Consider the following 26,467-nt stretch of genomic DNA (forward strand, 5'->3'; position numbering starts at 1 on the left):
TCCCTCCACCTTTGACTTTCTAACCTTTACTTTCTCAGCCCCCAAGAAAATGCCATCCTACCTGATTCTGTCCAATCCTTGCTTGACCCCTTAAGGAAAAAATCCCAACTGGGAGTTTTGAGTATGCATATTCCTCCTGTGTAGTGCTAAATGAAATGCAACTGGTTTAGCCGAAGTTTCTTTGACATTCATTTTTGGATGCACATTTCTGGAAACATTAATGTAAATCTAGTGGGAAAACCAGTGGAGGGGAGAGGAGAGTCAGTGAACACACACCTTTTTGACATTACATTCTTTACTTTCCTGATTTCACCAGTTTGCCTTATTTTAGTCTGTCCTTATTCTGTTTAGCCTTCCCTTTCTTAGAAACTGCCAAGAATTCCACTAGAACAGAAGCACCCACAATTGAGTTGAATGAGAAACCTCAGAATTATTAAGAATTTACTTTTTAAACATAAATTTTAATATAGTTTCCTAGAAATTACTGATGATGTCAATAGCCTATTTTGAAAAATAAAAAAGGGAAGTTGTTTCTAATTTTAAATGGTAATTAAAGTAACTGCTTATGTGCAGATGTTTATCATTCATAATGTTTCAAATATAAATAATTTTATCTTTTGCCCAATCTCTTCCCTTTGTTTTAAATGTCATTAATTGAGAGCTGACATAAACCCCACTGGGAGATTGCAGGGAGGAAAAAATGTCAAGGAGAGTTCTCTTTAGCCTTTATAAATGAAAAGGTATTGTCATAGCCTTGGAACCTGTAACAACAATTAGCAACCATATAAATAAATGATTTACACAGACTCTTCTAAATGGGTGTGATTTCTCCAAGAAGGATAACAGGCCACAGAGTTGCTAAATGGTTTAGGTATGAGTCATTTCAAAAATGAAACCTAAAATAATAACTCCACACCTTTTAAACTTTTTTCATTAAAAATGTATGGCTATATTGTGTTACAGGATCTAAGGAGGACTTGAGCTTCTCATAGAAAGGAGACAAGTAAGTCACAAGACTTCAAGAAGAGGTTAGGGGATATAAAACCATAAGAAATAGTTATTAATTGTTCATTCTTCAACTATTTTTGCTAATCGTACAAGCCAGTCTCATATGCTTCAGGCTTCATGGGTGCAGGGAGCCCTGGGTGCAAATTGTTATGGTTTGTCCTCATGGAAGAACTGGTTAAGAGGAAGGATTCAGAGAAGCAGGAGGAGGAGGCTTGGTGATCAAACAGGGAGGGAGGCTCTTGCTGGCCTTGGGGAAAATGCATCATACACCAGGGTAGAAGTGGGGGCCAGAACAATGCATACAGTCAGACTGGAAGCTCTGAGGAGGGAATAGGTGGAAATGAGAATGGGAGGCATTATTCTGCTTTGCAGAATTGCTAATGAGAATACAACTAGATGTTTACATTAAGTGTTAAAAACAAGTTATGTCCAGCTGGAGCTCATGGGAATGTTTCCCCCTCAACAATATTCCATGCCTGAAACACACTCATCCCCAGAGATAGAGCTCATGCAGTAACCAAAGTAATTAAAGAGCTGGATCACGGTAACCCTTAAAGGGCCACTATGTTCAGCTAGTCACTGTTGTAGATAAAAGTTACCCTGGATGGAAACCTAGGATTGAAGTGGATTTTAGCCTGACCAACTAGCATGTTAAATGCTCAGACATGTATGATTTGGACAAGGTCAAAGTTTAGTTGATGAGGGACTCAGAGGATGCTTCCATGACCTCTCCAAAAGTGTGTTCCCTGGGGCATTAATTTGCCATTTGGCCATAGATCTTAGGATAAGTAAGAACTTAGTCTTCAAAATGACTTCCTAGCAAATTGATCTTTCACTGGTCGGTTTCAAGTCTGACCCCTTTGGAAATTCATGCCAGTGAGATCACATGCTACTTGGCTCCCACTGCTCTCCCATTTATGTCTTATGTATCTGTGTGGCCTCAAACAGTATTAAGGATAAGCAACCATATTCAAAATCTTCTTTAAGTATGGCAAATTCATTTTATTAAGATGCTTTCATTTTGATTCCTCTTCATGGATGGGTTTTTATTTGTTTTATTTTTATGTCTGAGACCATTATCTGAGAAAACTTTTAGCCTAAAAACATAATTTCCTACAGCCTTATGAATAAATATTATGACAACAGGGTCTCTCTTCTCGCAATGCCCACATGTCACCCTAAAAATGCATGATAGTAAGACTTCAGGCAAGTGTTTCTCACTCTGAAATGGTATGTTCACAGGTGTATTCTTAGGCTCATATGGTATAGGCATATGCCATGTGCCTTGGAAGCTATTGTACCATCATCTTCAATATATTTTAGGAAGAGCTGATTGATATTTTTGACATTTTCTGTGGACTGTCACACATGCCAAAGCAAAATAAACCTAAGGTAGATAAAGGGAAAATACCAGAACATCAACTGAAATACTACCTTCCTCCTCCTGGATTTCATTTCTGAATGCTCTAAGAGACTCCAAAGGTGGTACATAAGGCTAGATCAGTGCAGTAGTCCATGTGAGGATGGAGGGGGGGTGGAGAGATAATGAGGTTTAACATAATTTCCATATACTGACAGGTTCCTGCATGGAATTTACCTTTAGCATCACAAAAACTATGTCCTTATAGGCCTTCTACATTGCCCACTGGAGTCTGGGGAGTGTCTTCATATAGAAAAGTATAAGAAGGAATTTGTCAAAATCAATGGTTCAGCATATTCTTATCAGATGTTATTAACTACAAAACATGTCCATACAAAGTTCAAAAATTACAGATTTATATTTTTTCTCAAAACTTTCCATCCATCATTGATGCTCAGATATAGCAATTAGACAATGCATTTTAAGGCCATTGTGGTACATTCCATATGTGTTTGAGAAAGGTAGTGGGTCGAGGAGGGTGGTTAAGAGATAAGACTACCTGAACTTATAAGCCTGATGGACTTGGCAAAGAAATTATGATTCAGAGTTAGTGGTCAGCTGAGAGTATCTCAGAAATCAATATACTGTTGTGTGGATTAATACTTTACTAGTGTCAAACATCACATTCACAATCATTCAGACTGCACCTGTGAAATTTTTTACATTCTGAGAGATAAAGAGTATTTGTCAACTTAAGCTATGCAAACAAGGGCTTTTCTGCAAAAGAGGTCTGTCATGGCCCTAAAGCTAATCAGTGAATTAGGGGGCAATCTTCTCCGCATAGTTCAACACCAACAGGGTTTCTAAGGTAGAGTCCTGTGATAGCAATCCTACTCTCATTTAACAGAAACACATTCTAATGAATTTAAGCAAAAAAAGAATTAACTGAAGATCAGGAGTAACTCCCAAAACTCTCCGGAAGTTTCTCTCCAGAGGACCAGGCTTGGAAACTAAAGTTGGGGATGATGCTCTAATCGTACCACAGAACTGTCCCAGTGGAAGTGTCCACCACTGCATCACCCCACCTACTAACTCTGAGGCCAGCCCTGGAAGCTTCCAGTAGAACCTCCTTCTGTACAGGATATTTCTGCTGTGAGTGGAGGGCATCTGAAACGGTTCTGACATGAATTGTGGCATGGATACTTCTAACTGGTGAAGAGGAAGTCTCAAGTCTGACCTGAGGGTGCAAGGAAAGTGGCAAGAGAATTTTAGATTTCCAGCTTGACGTGAGGACCCATAAAGTTGGGAAACTTCTACCCTAAGGAAATTGTTCAAAATGCCTGGAAGGCAAAAAGAATAGCACAACACCTGCCAAACCCAGAATCTGGGTCCTTCGGCGGGCTTAACTAGGTCAGCTGTTGGTTCTGAGACACAAAGAAATTGAGGGAGATTCAACCATAGCCTGGGAAAAGTGATTGAGTTACTCCTTGCTATTTGTTTCTTTAAATCTTGTCCTTTGCAGGGCGCCTGGGTGGCTCAGTCGGTTAAGCAGCCGACTTCGGCTCAGGTCATGATCTCGCAGTCCGTGAGTCCAAGCCCCGCGTCGGGCTCTGTGCTGACAGCTCAGAGCCTGGAGCCTGTTTCAGATTCTGTGTCTCCCTCTCTGACCCTCCCCCGTTCATGCTCTGTCTCTCTCTGTCTCAAAAATAAATAAACGTTAAAAAAAAAATTAAAAAAAAAATCTTGTCCTTTGCTATGCCTGAATTTAATCTGTTAAAGAAAGGCAACAGTGTGATATTATCAGTTATTTATACTAATTTAGTAGTTACCAGTTTGGTAAATGCCCTAAAAAGAGATGAGGTACTGATTCATGCTACAAGAAGGATGAACTTTGAAAACACTATGCTCAATGACAAATGAGCCAAGAATATACATTGCAGGAAAAGACAGTTTCTTCAAAAAATGGTGCTGGGAAAGATGGACAACTACATGTAAAAGAATGAAACTGGACCACTTTCTGACACCATACCTACACAAAAAAACTCAAAATGGATTCAAGACCTAAATTCCTGAGAGACCTGGAATTCGTAAAAATCCTAGAAGAGGACACAGGCAGTAATTCCTCTGACATTGGCCACAGCAACATTTTTGTAGATATGTCTCCTAAAGGAAACAAAAGCAAAGGCCACATCAAAATAAAATTTTTTTGTACAGCAAAGGAAACCATCAATGAAACAAAATGGCAATCTACTGAATGAAGGTTTACAAAATCATTTGCAAATAATATATCCTGTAAGGGGTTAATATCTAAAATATATAAAGAATGTATACAACTCAACAGTGAAAAAATAAACAACTAGATGATTAAAAAGTGAGCATGGGTCATGAGGCCAGGAATCACCTCCAGGTCTGCTGTCTGTCCATGTGGCTTGCCTGCCCTCCCAGCATCCCTCACCACTGCAGTCTTAGAATATGCAGGTGGAGACTATCTCCCCCAGAGATGGGCTACTGTCCCAAAGCATGGCCAGACCTGTGTGGTGCATGACACAGGGATTCTTGAAGATAGAAAGAAATTTGATCCCTTCCAGAACAGAAAGAAGCACTTTAACTTTATGCTAGGGAAGCAGGAGATGATCTGAGGCTAGAAAGAAGGCGTTGCCCCCATAAGTATGGGTCAGAGAGCCAAAATATCTCCCCAGACTATGACTACAGTGCTCCTAGGCACCCAGGCATCACCCCACCAAATGCCACTCTTGTTTTTGTCCTTGACATGGAGCTTCTGAAATTGGAATGACAGGAATGGCATCTTCCCTGAGCACCCCATTCTTGGATGTGCCATGGAGGGATGTGGTGCCTCCAGAGGTGCACACACGAATCTGCCAGTCGTGTGGAGCTTTTCCTGATTGTTCCACTACATTTCTTTCTTTCTTTCTTTCTTTCTTTCTTTCTTTCTTTCTTTCTTTCTTTCTTTCTTTCTTTCTTTCTTTCTTTCTTTCTTTCTTTCTTTCTTTCTTTTTTAAATTTTTTTAATGTATGTTTATTTTTGAGACAGAGAGAGAGCATGAGCAGGGGAGGGGCAGAGAGAGAGGGAGACACAGAATCCGAAGCAGGTTCCAGGCTCTGAGCTGTCAGCACAGAGCCGATATGGGGCTCGAACTCACGAACTGTGAGATCATGACCTGAGCCAAAGTCAGACGCTTAACCGACTGAGCCACTCAGGCGTCCCATCCACTACATTCTTTAGATAAGCATTGATACCGAATGAAAGTGTTCTGTCCCCATGGCTTTGCTCTTTCTCTTTCTCCTCATATGTGTGTTGACCTAAACTCTATGCCATGAACCTCAAGTTATTCATTTTATTTCATTTTCTTGTTGGGGTGAAGTTTCAGTTTCAATCTTTTAGATCCAGGTTTCCATTTAAGTATTAGTCAAGTATTAACAGCACAAGTAACGGGTTAACTTCAGAATAGGAATTGGTGGGGGAAGGAGGATGCAAGAATCTTTATTTTATTTTGTTTTTCTGGGTGAAATTTTTATCTATTATTCATTAAACATTCTTGCTGCTGCCATACAAAGCTGTAGTAGATTTTGAGATGCTGTTGAGGGACAAATTCCTCTTTAAGTTGACAGATGTACATAGGTTGAATTAAAAGCCCTACCCAAAACTGAAGCAGAGAGGGGGAAAGCCTTTGCCTCCATTGCCCCACCCGAGCCTCCCCTTAAACACTCTGCCTTTTTTTCTTTAAAGTTTATTTATTTATTTTGATAGAAAGAGAGAGCGAGAGATGGAGGCAGGGAGGGGCAAAAAGAAGGAATGAGAGAATTCCAAGCAAGCTCTGTATTCTCAGCTTGGAGCCGGTCATGGGGCTCAATCTCCCGGACCATGAGATCATGACCTGAGCCTAAATCAAGAGTCAGACGCTTAACTGACTGAGCCACCTAAGTGCCCCAAACCCTCTGCCTTTTGAAGACAGACAGTTCTCACTGCAGTGTTGGAAACTACACGGATCTGCACCCTGGCCTGCAGGGACCTCTGAGGCCGCCTTTGTGGCCTCACTTTTTGTTTTCTCTCCCACCTTGTGGTTTTTCTAATGGATATTCAGGACTATTGTAATCTCGTAGCTATCCAAGCTCTGCTTCCTAAATTTTAAGAACTTTAATCGAAAGTTTAAATTGAAGGTGCTGTTTGTAGACACTTAACACCCGATGAAAGCACAGCCATCCTGACACACCCTTGAGTGTTGTCTTGAGGAAATGATGCTGGTCATCACAGCTTCAGTATCTCCTGGTTTTTGATATTCAGCTCCCCCTGCTGATTTCAGTGTTTCTTGGCTTTTCCTCCCCCTCTCAACACTTTGCTCTCCCTTGTAATGATTTGGTGAGGAAAATTTTTGCTGCCTACCTCCCACACCCACCTCCCTGAACTACACCAGAGTTTCAAGTTTTAATTACCACTATAAAAGTGCTTTATTCTGCTTTTCTCAAAAACAGACAACCAAAAAACAAACAAACAAGCAAAAAAAACCTGGGCAGAGGCCCTAAACACACATTTTTCCAGAGAACACATAGAGATGGCCAAGAGACACATGAAAAGATGCACAACATCACCAATCATGAGGGAAATCCAAATAAAAACCATGAGTTATCACCTTATACTTGTCAGACTGGCTAAAATCAAAAAGACAAGAAATAACAAGTGTTGGTGAGGATGTGGAGGAAAACGAACGCTCATACACTGTTGGTTGGTGGTAATATAAATTAGCATAGCCACTGTGGAAAACAATATGGAGATTCCTTGAAAAACTAAAAATAGAAATACCATATAATCCAATAATTCTACTAATGGGTATTTACTCAAAGAAAACAAAAACAGTAATTCAAAAAGATTTATGCATGCCAATGTTCATTACAGCATTGTTCATGATAGCTAAGATATAGAGGCAACCTAAGTGTCCACTGATATATGTCTTTCTCTCTCTCTCTCTCTCCCTCCCTCTCTCTGTCTGTCTCTGTCTCTCTCTCACACACACACATGCACACACACACAATGGAATATTACACAGCCATAAGAAAGGATGATGGATGGACAGGTGTTGTGCTAAGTGAAATAAGTCAGACCGAGACAACTACCATGTGATTTTACTTACATGTGTAATCTAAAAAGCAAAACAAATGAGTAAACAAAGAAAAAGCAGAATCAGACCTATAAACACAGAGAACAAACTGATAAGTGTCCAGAGGGAAGGGAAGCAGGGTGATGGGCAAAATAGCTGCAGGAGAGTTGGAGATACTGACTTCCCACTCTGGAATGGGTAAGTCACAGGAATAAAAGGCACAGCATAAAGAATGTACTCAATGACATTGTCATAGTCTTGGGTGGGGCAGATGGTAGTTACACTTGTGGTGAGCCCAACATAATGTAAAGGGCTATGTACTGACATCATCCTAACATATAACCCAAATTCAGAACCACTGCTTTAAGAAAGAGGCTAACCATACCTAGGATATATTGCACATTATGCCATATGGGATGATGGCAATCATCAAAAATTACTGTAAGAACTCAGAGGAACCATCCCTTACCCAGGCTGGAGATGAGGATTCCTCAGGGAAGCCTTCAGGCATGGCATGATAGCTGAGTTGAGGATTACAATATGGGGAAGTGAATGACGATTCCAATATGGCCAAGTGAAAATGGAGGTGAGCACGAGAGAGATCTAAGCAGAGGGAGCAGCCTATTCAGAGGCAAGGAGAGGTGAAAGATCCTGAGTGTTATCTTGAGGAAAGGAATAAGTCAAAGAGTACAAGACACATGTCATCTATTTTGTAGCCGGTGACAGCCACCGGAAGTTTCCTCTGAAACCAACTGGAGCTGGAAGTACCAGCACTTTCAGGTCACAGCATCTTCTGATTTTCTTGCATTTGAGCAAAGGTGACAATATCCTACCACTTTGCGTATGAACTAACAGTGGAAAGGGACAATCTAGCAGTGCTGGGCTGTTCCAGAGAGGTTATTAGCAGTTGCAAGGCATCCTGGAGTTGTTTGTTTTGTAAAATAGTTAATACGCATCTACTCGTCTCAGGTGCAGGTGCACAGCCACTTTTCCAGAAGTGTTTAAGCCTATGGCACCAGGTGAAAATCCTCTACTGTCCCTAAATAAAGTAACCACTGAAGAGCAGGAAGGGAATAAACTAGGCAATTACTAGAAAACAAACTGAAAAGGAGTTTCCTACAGAGCAAGAGGTGTCTCTTTCTTTCTTATCGTCAAAAGAACTTTGGGAGTTGGAGAGTTACCACCTAATTATGTCAACAGACCCTGCCTTTGGGGCTCGGCCCTGTACTCTTAGTATCTTTCAAGTGTGATTGCTATACAAATACAGGTGGTTCTCAGGTAGGGTAAACAATGCGCGGGTTATTTCCAGAGGAATATCTGAAGTTGCACGGAGATTGCCTTTATCTCACGTGGTGTAGTCATTGGTATGATAATCCATATTCTCTTTTATTGAGGCTGGGTGGTCACTTCTATAACGTAACTTTAAAGATCTGAAGTGGAAGAAGCTTACTTCTTGGCAAATATTTAACTCTAGAGTGAAAGTTAGCAAAGGATCCAGGCCTTCTGATGCTTGTTTCTTTTTAGATCTATTCATAGTATGTGTATATTGTATACGGCCTCATGCCCGCTGATACCTTTTTACAAAGACGTTTACTCTCTGCTTGGATCCCCAGAACTTATAGGGAGATTCAACAGCTGGTCTAAGATTGAAAAGTCACTGGTGTCACACCTGGAGTATGCGGAACGATGGTTAGGCTCCAGTTCCTCAGCACAGATGAATAGTCCATTGTCTATGAGGTGTTTGTACTCAGTCGGGCAATTTTCATCTCCATTTTCTGGGAAACTTTTATCCTTTTTTGTTTTTACAAAATATTTTAAATATTTTTTATTTCATGTGTATATGTACACACACACACACACACACACACACACACACACGTCAGGCAGGCAAAGGACTTCTTGCAGTGTTGAAGGATACTGAGGGCTAGTGGTGTGCTAGTGAATGTTTAACAACAAGCTCCCTGGAGTTCTGGAGGAACCCTGATTCCCAGTGTTGGCCTATTTCAGTGGTTTACTTCCTCCCGCCATGGCCCTTTTTAAGCTACTGCTGTTAGATCAACCAGCTCCCAACTTTCCTGAAATTCTGACAACTTGCTCTCACATGCCTGTATGAGCTGCCTCCACAATGTCACAGACGGAGGCTATGGTACTGAGAGGAGAAAGGGCTGTGGCTTGTATAGGGCATCCTGGGGCTGTTAGAGAGATTCATTTAAAGACCAGCCTCTTTTTTAAGAAATCCAAAAAGTTATCTTAACTCCTTTTCTTGATCCACAGTTGACAAAAGATTGGAGAACTCATTTTTCTAATGATCCCATGAATCTCTTCTAAATTCTGCAATTCATGTGGAGTTGGCAAACAGGTTTTCACAGACTTGATGTGTTTATCTCCATTTTATTAGTGTTGAATCTAACTTTGTCCAAGAATCCCACAGTGGGTCATAAAACCCAGCTCAAATTGATTGTCCCTGACATCTGGAATTTGGAGTTACCGAGAAGAAAGAACGCGAGAGATCAAATACCTACTCAGGTGGTCCTCAAGCCCACTGATGTCTGAAGAAGCTTTTCTAATGGGTGACAAGTTTTCTCCATGGCAGAATGCAACTGCCAGAAAAGCCTTCAGATACAAGATGATACTCAGAAACCATGGAACCGAAGGGCTAACAGTCAATTATGAATCTTTCTGTTAACTTAATTTTAAGATAATAAGTATTTCCTAAGCTCTCTTGGCTGCCTTGGTTTCAAAGGACAGTAACAGGATGATTTAAAGGCATTAAAATCCAGAGACAAGTCAATCATTACTAGATGCTGGCATGTGCCAGAGGCACCTGTGAAACAATTGTCTTGTTACTTTTTCCTTAAAGACCAGAAACTTGTCATGGCCACTGCAAAGACAACATTCTGGACTTGGTAGGACCCTGTCTTGGAAAGATAATCAAGAAACAATGACTGACAACTGTTTGTCCTTCTCAGGGTGAAGAACTTTCATTTTGTGCTTGGGTACATTAATTAGTTTCGGTTACACCCTTTGCAAAAAGCCCTTTCCATCTGTTACTCCCCCATGGGGCCCAAACAGCCCACAGGGCTGAAGACATTGAAAGAGACCAGATAAACTTAAAACCTCTGCTTAAGGCCTCATTCATTTATTTCCAAAATATTTACAGGATACCTGTGGTGGGACGAAGCAGTAAAACAGACAACATCCTGCCCTCGTGGAACTTATATTCTAGTGGGGCAGGAAAAACGCCAAGCAGATAAACTAGCCAGTATATAAAGTAACAGAGGGTGAAAAGGCTAAAGAGTCAAACAGAATATGAAAAGGCGATAGGGATCCTAGGAGAGAGGTTTTATTTTATACAGAGTGACAGGAGAAGGCCTTACTTGGTAAGATGTCATCAGGGCAGAGACAGCAGGTGATGAGCTCTGGGACTGTCTGGGAAAGGACACTCTACTAGAGGCTCCAGGAAGTGACAAGGCCACATGTCTGGTTTCAGAGCACAGACCTCTACAGATGAAAAGTTCTGAAGCGTGACAGATAAAATGGCCCTCAAGTGCGAAGTGCTCCTGCAGAGTCAGAGAATGTTCAAACTCCCTTAGGTCTCCAAGCACAGTGAATGACAGTTTCAGGTTTAGACTATGTCTGTGGTGCATGCTGGATGCTTTCCTTGGTGCTGGGCTGGAAGGTAAAATTTCCAAGGAGAGGGGGAACCAGTGTCCGTCAATATTCCTCAATAAGTTCCCGAATCCAGCAAAACCCCTTGCCTATCGGCTCTGCATGGCCATAGAAAAACCCCCACACCCGCCCTCCCCAAAAGGTGTCTATTATGGTGTTTGGTTGGTTTATACTCGTCCTCTGGGTAGTTCCTGACAGCAATAGTAGATGGTAATCTGATCATACAGATGTCTCTCTCACATTTTGTTTGGGCAAAGTCAGTCTTTTCAAGTCTGTGGATACAGTTGATGTTGAAAAAGCCTTGGGCTGTTTGCAACCACACCTCTTTCCCCCTACCATCTGCCAAGGTCTTTGGTCAGAAAGAGTCCCTTTGTTTTTTATTACTGAGTGCCAGGTTGGTTGATCCATATGCCCTTGGGACAGTCGAGAAGTCTCCATTAGGCCACCTTAGTATTGAAATTCACATTCTACTGTGTCCTTAACATATTCTTCTTCTCTCTACTTATTTTCCCAATCCCATACGAAATATGATTTTCCTAATGAACCAGCCTCTTTCCACTACATGGATTAAAGGCTACAAGCCTATATTTGTCTAACTTTGCCCCATGCTAGCCAATAAATTCTTTTAATTCTTTAAGTCTCTGCTTTATTTCTCAGTCAATGAGCTTGTAGGATTGCTCTCATTAGATCTATCCCCAGAGCTCCATTCTCTCTCTGACCACCAGGGTCACCCTGAGAGTCCTTCTTATACATTTCAAATAGGTCACAGGATTTTCCCCAATGCCCCTTTACAATTATGTTTCAGAGGTTTTATTAAAATTGGTGAAAGGCATTCCTTTCCAACTGTGCCCACACAAAAGAATCATTATTGATCTGACCCTCACCTGCCAACTAGCCAATATTTTCTTTGCTGATGGAAATCATGGGCATTTCCAAAATTCTGACTCCTTGTGCCCCTCAGCACCTCAGGCCAACCAGGTTGTCACGCTAGCTGTGTATACCTCCACCCAAGAGCAAGATACCTAACCATAATCACACTCCGGAAAGAAATGAGAGCAAACTAATGGAAGACTAAAGACTTCTATTCCCATCCTTTACTCTTTGAGAAGTAGTAGTAACACCTAAAAAAGCCTATCTTCAAGGGCATTTCCAAGGCCAGAAGCTCTGCTTCACTTAAGAAAATAACTAGCAGCTATAGTTTTCTTTGAAACATTAACAATAATATCAACAACTTCCTTCATAGCCACTCAAAAGGAAAGGATAGGGAGAATAACATAACCTTTAAGTTTTCATTGAGAAAGGTACTGGAATTGCTCAATGCCCCATGACATTCATCTGAATGGATCCTGTCTAAGGGTGCCAGCTGGAGGAAATATTATTTATAAAAGCAAACAAGCAACATTCAGTAAGGAAGCAGAACCTGTGAAGTAATGTGGAAAATTTTTATTTCAAAATTCCCATTCTCAATGCTTTCCTCACTGGGGGGTTCATATAAATTAAACTGGTTTTGTTTGAATAATTCCTCAACTCCCCAAATACTTCACTCAATGCAGCTCTTTCTGAACACTTTTCTCATGGAATTTCACAGACCCTAGGACAAAAATACTGCTGCCAAGATTTTGGACACCATTTAATTTCACCACTGTCTTAGATCGATTAAGATGATATCCAAGTCTGCGTTAGGAAATCTATTGTGATTCATGGAGACAGAACCCTTGTGCACTCTGTAGAATAAGGGGTCACTTCATTACTCACCTGTCTTCTCTCCTCCTGCTGCCATGGGAGATGCTGTCCTCCAGTTAGGGTCACTTCCTCAATGAAAAGAGAATGTTCAGGAAGTCACAGAGGTCCTTATGAAATAGCCTATTTTTTCACCACCTATGTTGAGATAAATGAGGTTGTGTTAATGCCAAATCTTAGAAGCCAAACACTCATTTCCAGAGAAACAATGAATGTTTTCATGAGAAGGTTTTAATATGGGAGAGGATAAGTTTGGTAGTTTTTCAAGCACATGAGGGGGTTCTTTCAGATAATCTGGAGATCTAGACAGGAACACCACAACAGAGCTGTCTAGCTCTTTGACCAGATTTTGATACTCTTATAAAACTAAAAATGGGGTGCCTGGGTGGCTCACTTGGTTAAGCATCTGACTTTTTTTTAATGTTTGAGAGAAAGAGAAAGAGAGAGAGAACGCGCACCCACACAGGAAGAAGGGGCAGAAGGAGAGAGAGAGAGAATCCCAAGAAGACTTCATGCTGAGCCTGACCACGCTGGCCAACCAGGCTCCCCACGCATCCAACTCTTGATTTCGCCTCAGGTCATAATCTCATAATCATGGGATCCAACCCCACGTCAGGCTCCACACTAATAGTGTAGAACCTGCTTGGGGTTCTTTTCTTTCTCTCTCTCTCTGTGCCCTTCCCTCGCTTGCATGTACTCTAAATAAACAAACAAATAAGCAAACAAACTTCAAAAAAAAAAACCCCTAAAAATCAAAGTACCTTCATTTTGAGCTCTTCATTAGCTTGAAAAGCCTTATGGAGGATTGACTAAAAATGTTAGTCACTCGGAAAGGGATTGCTAATAGCACTTACCTCTGTTTTATCTACTGAAACTCATTCCCAGTTCAGAACGAATATAAAAACCCTCATTGGCATCAGAGTAACAGTTCATAGACACAGCCCAGAAGCCAACAAGTCATATTAGTGGTAACTCTTTCTAAAACATAAAGAGTACTGTCTTTGAAATAAAATGTGTACCTGAAACTCTGAGCAGAAACACACGTCATCACCTCCTCATCAGTCATAAATGGTGATTTCCAGGGTCAGCAGGACACTTAGAGGCCATCTGGTACAAAGTCCATGCTCTTGAAGGATCCCATTCCAGTCCTTGAAGGATGACCAGATATGCTTCAATAGGCTTGTCTCTATTCAATAGGCTGGTGCTCAGCAGTTCAGCAGCCCTTCAACTCAAAGTCAAAGAAGCTACAGCTGTTGCCCAAAGGAATGGCTCACACCCCCGGGGTGCTTTGGGGAGGACCTTCTGATGGGCTTCCAAGTGATCCAAAAATGCAAATCCTTTCTTTCATTTGCAAAATGTGTAATTCTATATATATTCACCTTTACATAGAACTATGATTTTTCACTAGTTAAATAAAAAATGAGTTATTATAGATAACTAATATTAGCAGTTCATAAACTCAACTCAGCACATTGGTATAATTTAAGAAAGGAGGTGAGGCACCTGGGTTGCTCAGTTTGTTGAGCATCCAACTCTTGACTTTGGCTCAGGTCATGATCCCAGGGCGTGAAATGGAGCCCAGCCGGTTTTGCGCTGAGCGTGCATGGAACCTGCTTAAGATTCTCTCTCTCTCTCTCTCTCTCTCTCTCTCTCTCTCTCTCTGCCCCTCTCTCCTACCTCTCTAGAAAATGAAATAAAATAAATAAATAAAATAATTTAAGAAAGGAGGTACTTTATAAGTAGTCTGTTACTGGAAAGCTACTGGTATGCATGAAAACAGTCAGGATGCTTTGTCCTCAGAACTTTGTTAATCTTGTGGCTGATTTTTGGTTTTTGATGGTTGCTTTTTTTTTTTTTTTGCTTTGTACTTAGAAATTGATATTGATTTATCTTTATCATTTTCAATTTACTGAACATTTTTTTGGTTATTGAAGATCATTTGGTTGGAGATAATTTGCTTATTATTTGATAACAAGTATTTGCATTAGTGGTATTTTCGGCTTACAATATCTTTTAAAGAGATAGTTACTAAAATATGTGCAAGTTAAGGTTTAAATAAGAATCATCCAGGTCACTAATGCTAAAGAAGATGGATATAACCCGCACACAACCACTTTAGCCAACATTCACCAAATGGCTAATAACATACACATTGTTTGGTAGATGCACTAATTGAATTTCTACAGATGAGTGAGTTTCAATATACTATCAAGATAAATGTGATAAAATGGATTTTTCTTTCTTTAGGGGCATTGTTTTATAGCACACATGTATAAGCTCACGCTGAAAATTGTTCTTTTTTTGTTATCAAGGAGTTATTTTCAGTTGAAAAGGAGGAAGCAACCAGGTAGATGGACTAGAAATTTTAGCTTCTCTCTATCCTCCATCACTAAAGTGGGCCATGATTAAAAAAAAAAAAAAGTGGAAGAACCACTTTTCTGAATCACTTCTTTCAACCACAGCACACCCTGAAATGTATTAAAGTCACAGACGTGTAACCATGAGCCTTTTCCTTTTTTATCAAGGACATCATCAGATTGCCAAAGAGCATTTTAGCATAGGTGAAGTCAAATAAGTTGCAAAATTCTTTTCTTCTTTTGGTTGCCCGGTGCCCAACCTGTGTGTCTTCTGAAAGTCATTCTCCTGGGGGAGTTTTGGCCCATAGTAATCATTTTTTTAGCACAGTTGACACACAATGTGACATTAGTTTAAGGCATACAACATATTTGTCCAACAAGTTTAAACGTTATGCTATGCTCTGCTCACCCCAAGTATACCTCCAATATGTCACCATCCATTGCTATTACGATATTACTGACTATATTGTCTATGCTGTGTCTTTTATGCCTGTGACTTACCCATTCCATACCTACAAGCCTGAAACTGCCACGCCCCTTCACTTCTTTTTGCCCACCCTCCTACCACCATCACCTCTGGCAACCATCAGTTTGTTCTCTGTGTTTACAGGTCTGATTCTTTTTGTGTATTCATTTGGTATGTTCTTTTTTTCAGATTCCACATATGGGTAAAATCATATAGTATTTGTTTTTCTCACTCTGACTTATTTCACTTGGTATAATACCCTCTAGGTCCGCCCTGTTGTTGTAAATGGCAAGATTTCATCTTTTTTACGGCTGTGTAAGACTCCAGTGTGTGTGTGTGCGTGTGTGCGTGTGTGCGTGTGTGTGTGTGTGTGTGTGTGTGTGTGTGTGTGTGTGTGTGTCTTCCTTATCCATTCACCTATCGATGGACTATTAGGCTGCTTCCATAGCTTGGCTATTGTATGCAATGCTGCAATAGACAGAGGTGTGCATATATCATTTCAAATTAGTATTTCACTTTCTTTGATAAATATTAAGTAGAATTATTGAATCATATGGTAGTTCTATTTTCAGTTTTGTTGAGGAAACTCCATGTTGTTTTCCACATTGGCTGTACCAATTTACATTTCCACCAACAGTGTGTGAACATTCCTTTTCCTCCGCATCTTCCCCAATGCCTATTTCTTGTCTTTTTGATTCTAGCCATTCCGGCAAGTATAAGACAGATATCTCGTTGTTGTTTTGATTTGTGTTTCCTGATGATTAGTGATGTTGAGCATCTTTTCTTGTGTCTGTTGGCCATCTGTATATCTTCTTTGGAAATATGTCTATTTAGGGCCTTTTCCCATTTTTTAATCAAGTTATTTATTTTTGGTGTTGAGTTGTATAAAGTCTTCATATATTTTGGATATTAACCCATTATTGGATATATTATTTGCAAATACCTTATCCATTCAGAAGGTTGCCTTTTTGTTTATTGATGGTTTCCATCACTGTGCAAAAGCTTTTTATTTTGATGTACCCCAATAGCTTATTTTTGCTTTTGTTTCCCTTGCCTTAGGGGACATATTTAGAAAAATGTTGCTATGGTCAATGTCAGAGAAATTACTGTTTGTTCTTTTCTAGGATTTTTATGGATTCAGGTCTCACATATTGGTCTTTAATCCATTTTGAGGGTGTGTGGGGGGGGTGTCAGAGAGTGGTCTACTTTTATTCTTTTACATGTAGCTGTACAGTTTTCCCAGCACAGTTTATTGAAGAGACTGTCTTTTCCCCAGTGTGTATCTTGCTTCCTTTGTCATAAATTAATTGACTATGTAATAGTGGGTTTATTTTGGGGCTCTTTATTCTATGTGTCTATTTTTGTGTTAGTCCCACGCTGCTTTACTACAGCTTTGCAGTATGTCTTGAAATCTAAGACTGTGATATCTCCAGCTTTGTTTTTCCTTCTCAAGAGTTCTTTGGCTATTTGGGGTTTTTGTGGTTGCATACAAATTTTATTATTATATGTTCTAGTTTGTGAAAAATGGTGGTGTTATTTTGACAGGGATTGTATTGAATCCATAGATGGATTTGGGTAATATGGACATTTTAGCAATATTAATCCTTGTAATCTACAAACATGGAATATTTTTCCATTTGTTTGTGCAATCTTCAGTTTCTTTCCTCAGGGCTTTATAGTTTTCAGAGTACAAGTCTTTTACCTCTTTGGTTAAGTTTATTCCTAGGTATTTTATTCTTTTTGGTGCAATTATCAATACAATTGTTACTCTAATTTCTCTTTCTGCTACTTCATAATTAGTATATAGAAACATTACCAATCTCTGGGTGTTAATTTTGTATCCTACAACTTTACTGAATTCATTTATTATTGCTTGTGGTTTTTTGGTGGCATCTTTAGAGTTTTCTATGTATAATATCATGTCATCTGCAAATAGTGACAGGTTAATTTGTTCTTTACCAATATGGATGCCACGAACTTATTTTTCTTGTCTGACTGCTGTGTCTAGGGCTTCCAATACTATGTTGAACAAAAATTGGCCCACAGTAATCATGAACTGAATTTTGTTTTTAAAATTTTCTGGCATTTATTTGTTTTTGAAGGAGAGAGAGACTGAACAGGGTAAGGGCAGAGAGAGAGAGAGACGGAGAATCTGAAGCAGGGTCCAGGCTCTGAGCTGTCAGCACAGAGCCCCACGTGGGGCCCAAACACAAGAGCTGAAGTCAGATGCCCAAGAGAATGAGCCACCCAGGAGCCCCATGAACTTAATTTTTTAATGACCTTCGAGATAAGTTCCTTTTACTAGAGAACAAGAATAAAGACTGCTTCTCAGGTTTTTTTTTTTTTTTACCTTTTACGTCCTGATGACATCTCAGTGACAACTTTAAGGAAGTAATATTTTTAAAGAAATATGATCAGTGTACTTTTGTAAAGATAATTTGAAATCAAATATTAAAATATTTATATTCATTTTTAAGATATGGTGAATCAAGGTAAAATAGAAAGGCTGAACACATCATTATTAGTGAGGTGGATGAACAGAGTCACCTATGCAGTCTCCCCAAGGCCTGTGTTCCAAGATGTTGGCAAGGGTAGAGGCAAGATATGTGTCGGGCTGGGAAGCTCCACAAAGTAAGCCATAAAATTTCCTCAGGTACAAAGGCTTTTCCAGAAAAGTTAATTTTTTCCTTCATTTCTTCTAAGAAAGAAGGTACCAGGTACCACCTACCGATTTGGTCTGTCAAGACGCTGGATTCTGGTAGTAAACTCCAAAGAGTAATTTTTAGTGCTTTCAGTTTTTGAGGCCCAACATAATAGTCACTGTGTCCTTTGGGAATAAATCCTGAAAGAAGAAAATGTTGCCCTGAAGTTCTTTCCACTTCAGATGTTGTTAACGCAGCATCTACAAACTCAGTTTCAGTTTAGGAAAATTTTATCTTTCTACTGGTGAATGATTAGCCTCAAGTCTTGGAGTTGTCCGACGGTTTAAAACTTTGATTTAGACTGGCATAGTTTACTGTGTTTTTAAACGCAGAACCTTTCTGTTCTTAAATATTTAATCAGGGTAAAAGAATTAGGTGTGGTCAGCAGAAGAGAGCCTTGTGCTGGTAATTGTCATTAATGCTGGCAAGTTTCCCTGCACTGGACACAGCTGTGCAAGACACAAGGCCTGTCTTAGAATACTGGACCAACATATAAATGTCAACACAATAAAGGATAAAGGGATTCTTGCCTCCAACTTGATCTTTCTCTCAGATTGTAACTTCTTACTCCTTCGGAGTAATCCCCACTGCTCCAGACAGAAAAACAAGAGGTGTGTATATACCTTTATAATCAAGTCATTTTAAAATCTCTATCCATTCCTTTTTTCGAGAAATTTAAAGTATCCTTCACCTTCTATACATGAACTTTGGAAAAGGCTTGACTTCTCTTGGGTAATTAGAAACCACTGGGAAAAACACATTACACTGGAGAAGAACAATGAGTCACGGCACTTATTTATTTGCTCTATTATTAAGTAACAGAAATGGCCTAATGAGTCAACGTTTTGATGCATTTGGAGTCAGTGCCATTTAACTTTCCTTCCCTATCATCATACTATCCTTGAGAGTTGTAGGAGGAATTGGATAAAGGTTCACTTAAGGTAACTTTTGGATTTTTAAGCATATTTGAATAATCGCTTATATTAATTAGTAAAACAGTCAAACAAAAAGTGAAAATAATAGGTCCATCAGAAAGAGTGTAATCTCTGTTTACTGATTAATTTTTATCTCTTCATTTCATAAATACTTACTAATCATCTATTATGTGGAGGCTCTGTGCACATACAACAATGAACAACATAAAAACTGCCTTGGTTTTCTGGCACTTTCAGACTGGTGGAAGACATAATTAAGACATTTTCAATGCAGTGAAAAACGGTAAGATAGGGTAAATATGCATCTTTGTGACAACATCCGAGAAGAACCCTTAACTGAGGCTGAGGGCAGGTGAGAGTTTTCCCGGAGGAAATGTCCTAACTGTTGAGATCCAAAGTGTACATAGAAATATAGGTGAGACAGACTATCGTGCAGATAGGTATGATGTTCATTTCTTCAAAAAGGACAATGGTCATTTTCTGGAATAGAAAGGTGTCCAGAAATAAGGCCAAAGGCTGGCAAGAACCGTTGGTAGCTACTGAATGGCTTTAGACATAATCAGACCAATATTTTAGAAATGTCAAACTAGGGGCAGTGTAGAAAGTGAACTGGAGAATACAGCCCAAAGATGGAAGCTAATGGTCTTCCTCGGACGGGAGCCATGGGGATCAAAAATGGAGGCAACATAGATTGGACCGTGAGAGACTGGAAATGTACAGAAGGCACACAGGAGAAACTGGTACAAAGTGAGAGCTTGTGCAAGGAACTAGCAGCTGGTAACAGTCACTGGAGGAGGAAGCTGTTGATGAACAGGTTGGGGGCAAGATGATTAACTTGATTTTAAACACGCTACCTTTGATTTTTCTGTGGACATGTAAAATGCACATGGTTAAGACTGAAGTTGAGAAAGCAGGTCTAAGGTGAAAAATGAGAACAGGCCTGGAAACAGTTTTAAGTGCTAGTAATCAAAATGAGAAATTTAGATCCCCTTTTTATATGTATTTTTAGAATTGGCGTATGGTAGTTAACTTTATAAACTTCTGAGTCTGCAAAGAAGAAAACAATCTCCCACCTTTGTCCTTCAAATACCTGTGACAGCACTATAATTTCTCGTGAGTTTATTTGTTTGTTTTTAACATTATTGCTGTAACCAAAGAGAAAAAACATCAGGGAACAAGAGAGACTGCTATAGGAGAATTAGGTGAAAAACAGCTACCCTGTGAGATGTATTTTAAACATATAAAAAATGAAATATTTCCGATTTCATAAAATATTTGCAATAAAAATTATATGCATGAAAGAAGTAAAATATTTTACTGGGTTTTTATTCTTCAGTTTTTTAAAGGTTACTCTACTTCTCAGATTAATAATTCTCAGAATCAGTGCTTTGTATCTTTGTCCATTTCTGTGGTGGCCACTAAACCTACTTCAGGAGGGTAGCAGTAGCCTTTCTGTAGCCCTCACAACTGTTTACTAATGATAACTCAGACACAAATGGGGATCTTTGGCAACGGAGAATAACATATTGGTGGCTTGACTAGAATCATGAAAAAATGGACTTTCTTCTCAGGACATTGCTCATTTCCTTGAAAAATTTTAAATTTGCATTGTGAAGTAGAATGAAAAATAAACTATGAATTTGTATCTCTCATCTACCTTTGATTCACTTCAAATTTATTTCTGAGACTCAAACGGTTTTTAAAGCAGTTTACAATGTCAGATCAGTAATATATTCTATATAGCAAAGAAACAAAAACCAAAAAACTACTCATATGCAAAAGATACACGGGTGCCTTCTGCATTCTCAAGAAAATAAAGGATTCTTTTAGTGCGCTTGTGTGTTTAGTCTTGAATTTTTTTTTTCCCCCAAGACTTTGGTAGATACATTCTTGTCTTGACCAGGCCGCTAATGCCGCTAAAGAAAGTGACATCTGGCAAGGGTTTTCATTTATTACTACAGAGACTGAACAAAAGGGGTGACTAGTTTGAGTAATACTTTGCTAAGGCTCCCATTTAAAAAAAGATGCCACAGACTGGGTGGCTTAGACAACAGAAGTTTATTTTCCCATGGTTCTGGACGTTAAAAGTCCAAGATCAAGGTGGCATACAGTTGGTTTCTCCTGAGGTCTCTCTCTTTGTCTTGCATTGGTCACCTTCTCACTGTGTCCTCACATTGTCTTTCTTTTTCACAAATGCATGTTCTTATAAGAACACCAGGCAGACTGGGTTGGGGTCTACCCTAATGGTCTCATTTAGCTCAATTACCTCTTTGAAGATCTCATTTTAAGCTTCAATCCAGTTACATTCTGAGATACTGAGAAGATTAGAACTTCAACATAAGAATTTTGGGAAGATACATTTGAGCCCATAATACCTTGTTTGCCTCCAATTCTCAGGCAGAGGAGTAAGAACACCAACAGGCAAGAAGAAATGAACACTGTTTCCTCCTATGCCTGTAACTTTACAATCCAAAAATTAACCAAAAAGATTCTTTTTAAAATTTTTGTTAATATTTATTATTTATTTTTGAGAGAGAGAGAGACAGAGAGGGAGAGAGAAAGTGAGGGAGGGGCAGAGAGAGAGGGAGACACAGAATTCAGAGCAGGTTCCAGGCTCTGAGCTGTCAGCACGGAGCCCAGTGTAGGACTCCAACGCATGTACCATGAGATCAAGACCTAAGCCAAAGTCAGACACTTAACCAACTAAGCCACTCAGTCTCCTATAAAAACATTCGTCTTTATGGAAAAGTAAAACTTTAAATTTATCTAAATACAGAATGCTAAATGACAGCTTAAGGACATTGTTTGGCAACCTATGGAAATCATAATAGAGTATCTGTTAATGTACGGTTTTCAGCAAACTCACCAAGCAAACTTGGCAAAGAGGCAAAACCTCCAGGGCTGGTGAGTTGTTTACATTTAGTAATGAGGGATGTCACTTCTAAAATTGTACAAACTGTACCTCATGTTTTTTGTAAAAGCACTAAAAACTTTCTAAATCTCATTGACAGTTTGGAAGGTAAGTCCTAACAGCAAAATAAATATTTTTCACCTAAAACTTCTATTATTTCTTATGTCCCAAAGTTTTTGGATTTCTTGTCCTGTCAAATACTAAGAAAAGCTATTTTTTTCAAGTTCACAAGTATTTAGCACTACAGTTAAATATGAAATAAGTTTAAAATAAAATCTGTAATTACATAAGAAATCATGCTTTCAAATTAAAAAATATTGTGCATGCATTTGTGTGTGTGTGTGTGTGTGTGTGTGTGTGTGTGTGTGTGTGTATGTCTTCAATCATGGAATGAGCAAATAATGTTGCATGTGAGGCATTTTTACAGTAAGAGCTTTCTCACATACCTTTCTTCTCATCAAAATCAACACTCCTATATTGTGTGCATGTGCATGGTTTTTGGACAGTTACTAGAAAATAATCAGATAATGCCAACAAGGAAAATATTTAGTGAGTATTAATCACTGATTATGACATGATGATTTTTAAGAATCTTGGAAATAAAAAAATAACTACGTAAAAGTACTTCCTAGTGGTAGAATTTCAAATATTATGGCATACTGGAGGAAATTCTATCTTTGGTGTCCTCCCTCTGTCAGTGACACCTGTCAAAGCTTCAAGTTTCCTAGTGCTCCAAAGATTTCCCTTCATTACAAAAGGATATTGAATTAGTAAAGATGGGCATTATCAAATAAGTAGATACTTAGTCCACCTATCTTAGTAGTAACTCTCCTAGCAGATTCTAAGACAAAGACGTAGTCTGTCAACCACAATGACCCAGGGCTTTCAGCATTTGTAGATGACATACTGGATAAGGAAATCTCCCAAGCTGCTGTACAGAAGTTGAAATGTTGGGTAATATTTAACAATCTCCCCACCCCCGCAAAAGGGTTTAAATACATAGTCTAGATTGAAACCAAAAGAGGGAAATTCTCAGATACCAGACATGCTGAGTGCCTCAAAATAAGAATGCTAAGTTGGAGTCAATGCCAAGAGGCTTAAGGGAAATGAGGAATAAGTTATCGATTAATGGCTAAGGACTTGGATTACATGGGGAAGGGACACTAGACCGCGGAATCCTGGGAGCAGGGACCTGTAACTAAGCTTCCTGCATAAAGCTAGAAGTCAAGTAATACTGTTTCATAAATGAAATGGAAACAAGGAATTCCTGGAATAACTAGAAGGAAGTTTGCTATTTACCCACTGCTGTGTGTTGAAATATAACCAACCACAAGAAATTGAAAACCTAAGCCTAACAGAGTTCAAGGATAGAGGTCTGAATTTATGTGATACAGAAGGTACTAAATCTTCAAACTGAGAAATTAACATAAAAAATTTACCAGAGATCAGTGCAAATAGGACTGCCCTGGGCTGAACCCCATGGAAGAAGAGTTTATAATTGAAAAAAAATGACCACCTCTCTGAATAAATTAACCATATAAGAATGAGTTGACAAACAAATGAAAGATTTATATAATACATTGGTAATGGAGAAAATGAAACAATTTTAAAGGGACTTCCAAGTATTTACAATGTTCAGAAAGAAAGAAAGCTGTACGACAAAAACAGGGTGGTATAAAAAAGAAGAGGAAGACTTGAAACATAACAGAAAATCTAGAAATAAAAACAGTTATTATAATTTCTAAAGTTCGAAAGGGCAAATTTAATAGTAGAGTAATGTAATGTAATTAGATTAAGTGAATTAGAAAGAAATCCAGGAGAATCATGCAAAATCCTTCACAGAGGAATAAGTAAATGAAAAAATATAAAAGAGAATTTAAGATATAAGGCAAAAAGAATGAAAGAGCTCACAGCATTTAAAGAGAGTAGAGAAGCAATATTCAAAGTAATAATGCATGGGAATATCTTAGCATATAAGAAATGTGTACATCTCCAAATTAAAAGATTTCGTCAAGTTTTTGGCCAGAAAAAATGAAAGTCCCCCTTGTAGTGGCATGGCAAAAGATAATAAGGTGATCTTTTAACATATCAATGTCAAAAAGAGAAAATCTCAAAAGCCACCAGAAAGAAAAGATATATTGCCTGCAAAGAAACAAACTGATAGCAGACTATTCATCAATGACTATTGTAAGAAAACAATGGGAAAAAATCCTTAAAGGGCCAAGAGAAAATAATTGTCATCTCCAAATTCCAGACACAACTAAATTATCACTCAAGTGAAAGTGAAATAAACAAGATAAATGGAATCAGAAAGATTATGTAATTTTCCCATGGAAAGAACTTCTCAAGTTCCACATCAAGAAGGAAACTAAATCAAACATGATTTTGGCATATACAATTTAGTACTGACTGTTGAAAAATGTTTTTTTTAATGCTTTTTTATTTATTTCCAGAGAGAGGGAGTGGGGAAGGGGCAGAGAGAAAGGAAGAGAGAGAATTCCAAGTAGGCTCCAAACTTAGTGCAGATCCTAACATGGAGCTTGATCTCATGATCCTGAGATCATGACCTGAGCTGAAATCAAGAGTCAGATGCTTAACCAACTGAGCCACCCAGACACCTCTAAAAATGTTTTTCAATAGACTAATTTAGAGAGCTTTAACAGCGAGCTACTACTCCTTTTTATACCACCCCCCCCAGAATGGCTAAAATTAAAGAGATCAACATCAAGTATTGACCAAAAATAAAAAGTAACTAAGACTCTTAAACACTCCTGTAGGCAAGTAAATTAAAACCATCACTTTGAAAACTGAACTTAAGCATTCCTTGTGACCCAGCAAATCCATTGTGCTAGAATATATCAAGAGAAGGAGTTTTAACCAGAAGGAATGTCCTAGAATGTTCACAGACGCTCTATTTATAATATCCCTACTGGAACTTCACAAAAACATATAACAGGATAATGGATAAATAATTGCTATATCCATATGATGGAATATTAAACAGTAGTAAGAATGAACAAAAATATAGCCAGCATGCAACAATACCCAAGAGCCTCACAAATATAATGCTGAGCAAAAGAAGTCAGACACAAAAACATACATCCTGTGTGATTACATTTGGTCAAATGTAAAATCAGGCAAAATCAACTTCTGATATTAGTTCAGACAGTAGTTCTACTTGAAGGAAGAAATATCTGAAAGAGGGTATGAGGGGGGCTTCTAGAATAATGGAGATATTCTACAACTCAGGGTGGAGTCCAATGAGTTGCACAGTTGCACTCAGTTTGTGAAACCACTAGGCAACATACTAATAAAATACATACTTTTCTTCCACACAGTTTTCTGCAATAAAAAAAAATAAATAAAAGGATAGGAGCTCTTACAGATGACTTACTTATTTCAAATGGGGAAAAAAGACATTTACAATAATGCTATATCTGGAAAACACCACTTTGGCCAAGTACATGATCCAGCCTAGCAATATGAGTAATTGGACTATATGTTATTATGTGCCTCCTGATAGAAAATACAAAACTTTATGTATATAGTCTTCTGGTCCAAAATGCTTAATCTAATCATGAGGAAAAATAAATGAGTCCTGACTGTCTGACATTATACAAGCCAATTATCTCAAATTCTTGAAAAATGTCAAGATTATGAAAGAAAATAAAACAGGGACTGCTCCAGATTAAAGCAAACTAAAGAAATATGACAGGGCACCTGGGTGGCTCAGTTGGTTAAGCATCAGACACCTGATTTTGGCTCAGGTCATGATCTTATGGTTGTTGAGATCAAGCCCCGCATCGTGCTCTGCACTGATGGCATGGAGCCTGCTTGGGATTCTCTCTCTCTCTCTCTCTCTCTCTCTCTCTCTCTCTCTCCCTCCCTCCCTCCCTCTTTCTCTCTCCCTCTCTTGCTGCCCCTCCCACATGCTCACAAGTGCTCTCTCTCAAAATAAATCAACATTAAAAACAAGGAAATATGACAAGAAAATCCAGGGTATGATCCTTGAAATGATGCTGGGTTTAGAAAAGAAAATGTTATAATGGCTACTTCCAGAGCCAGGGGAGAAATTAAAATATGGACTGGATAGTGGATGATATTCCTACAGCGCTATAAATTTCCTGGATGTGAGGGCAGCTTTGTGATCATACAGAAGAAGGTTGTTTTCTGAGGAGATGCTTGCTGAAGTTTGTGTGAGGAGT

At 38.9% G+C, this 26,467-nt stretch overlaps 1 protein-coding gene, 1 long non-coding RNA gene and 1 pseudogene across 2 annotated transcripts in view; 2 read left to right on the top strand and 1 right to left on the bottom strand.

Moving 5' to 3' along the window:
• CCDC192 (coiled-coil domain containing 192) overlaps positions 1-26,467 on the top strand; it is a 209,152-nt gene that overhangs the window by 78,960 nt on the left and 103,725 nt on the right. The window lies entirely within an intron of this gene.
• On the top strand, positions 4,841-5,361 carry LOC106970728 (peptidyl-prolyl cis-trans isomerase FKBP1A-like; annotated as a pseudogene).
• Positions 5,515-20,009, bottom strand: LOC113604500 (uncharacterized). The gene is made up of 3 exons (XR_003426447.2): positions 18,443-20,009; positions 13,911-14,039; positions 5,515-13,029 (listed from the first exon to the last, which is right to left on the bottom strand). It is a non-coding gene; the product is annotated as an uncharacterized LOC113604500 (long non-coding RNA).

The sequence above is a fragment of the Acinonyx jubatus genome, chromosome A1 (assembly GCF_027475565.1).
Source record: "Acinonyx jubatus isolate Ajub_Pintada_27869175 chromosome A1, VMU_Ajub_asm_v1.0, whole genome shotgun sequence".
Taxonomy (NCBI): Eukaryota; Metazoa; Chordata; class Mammalia; order Carnivora; family Felidae; genus Acinonyx; species Acinonyx jubatus.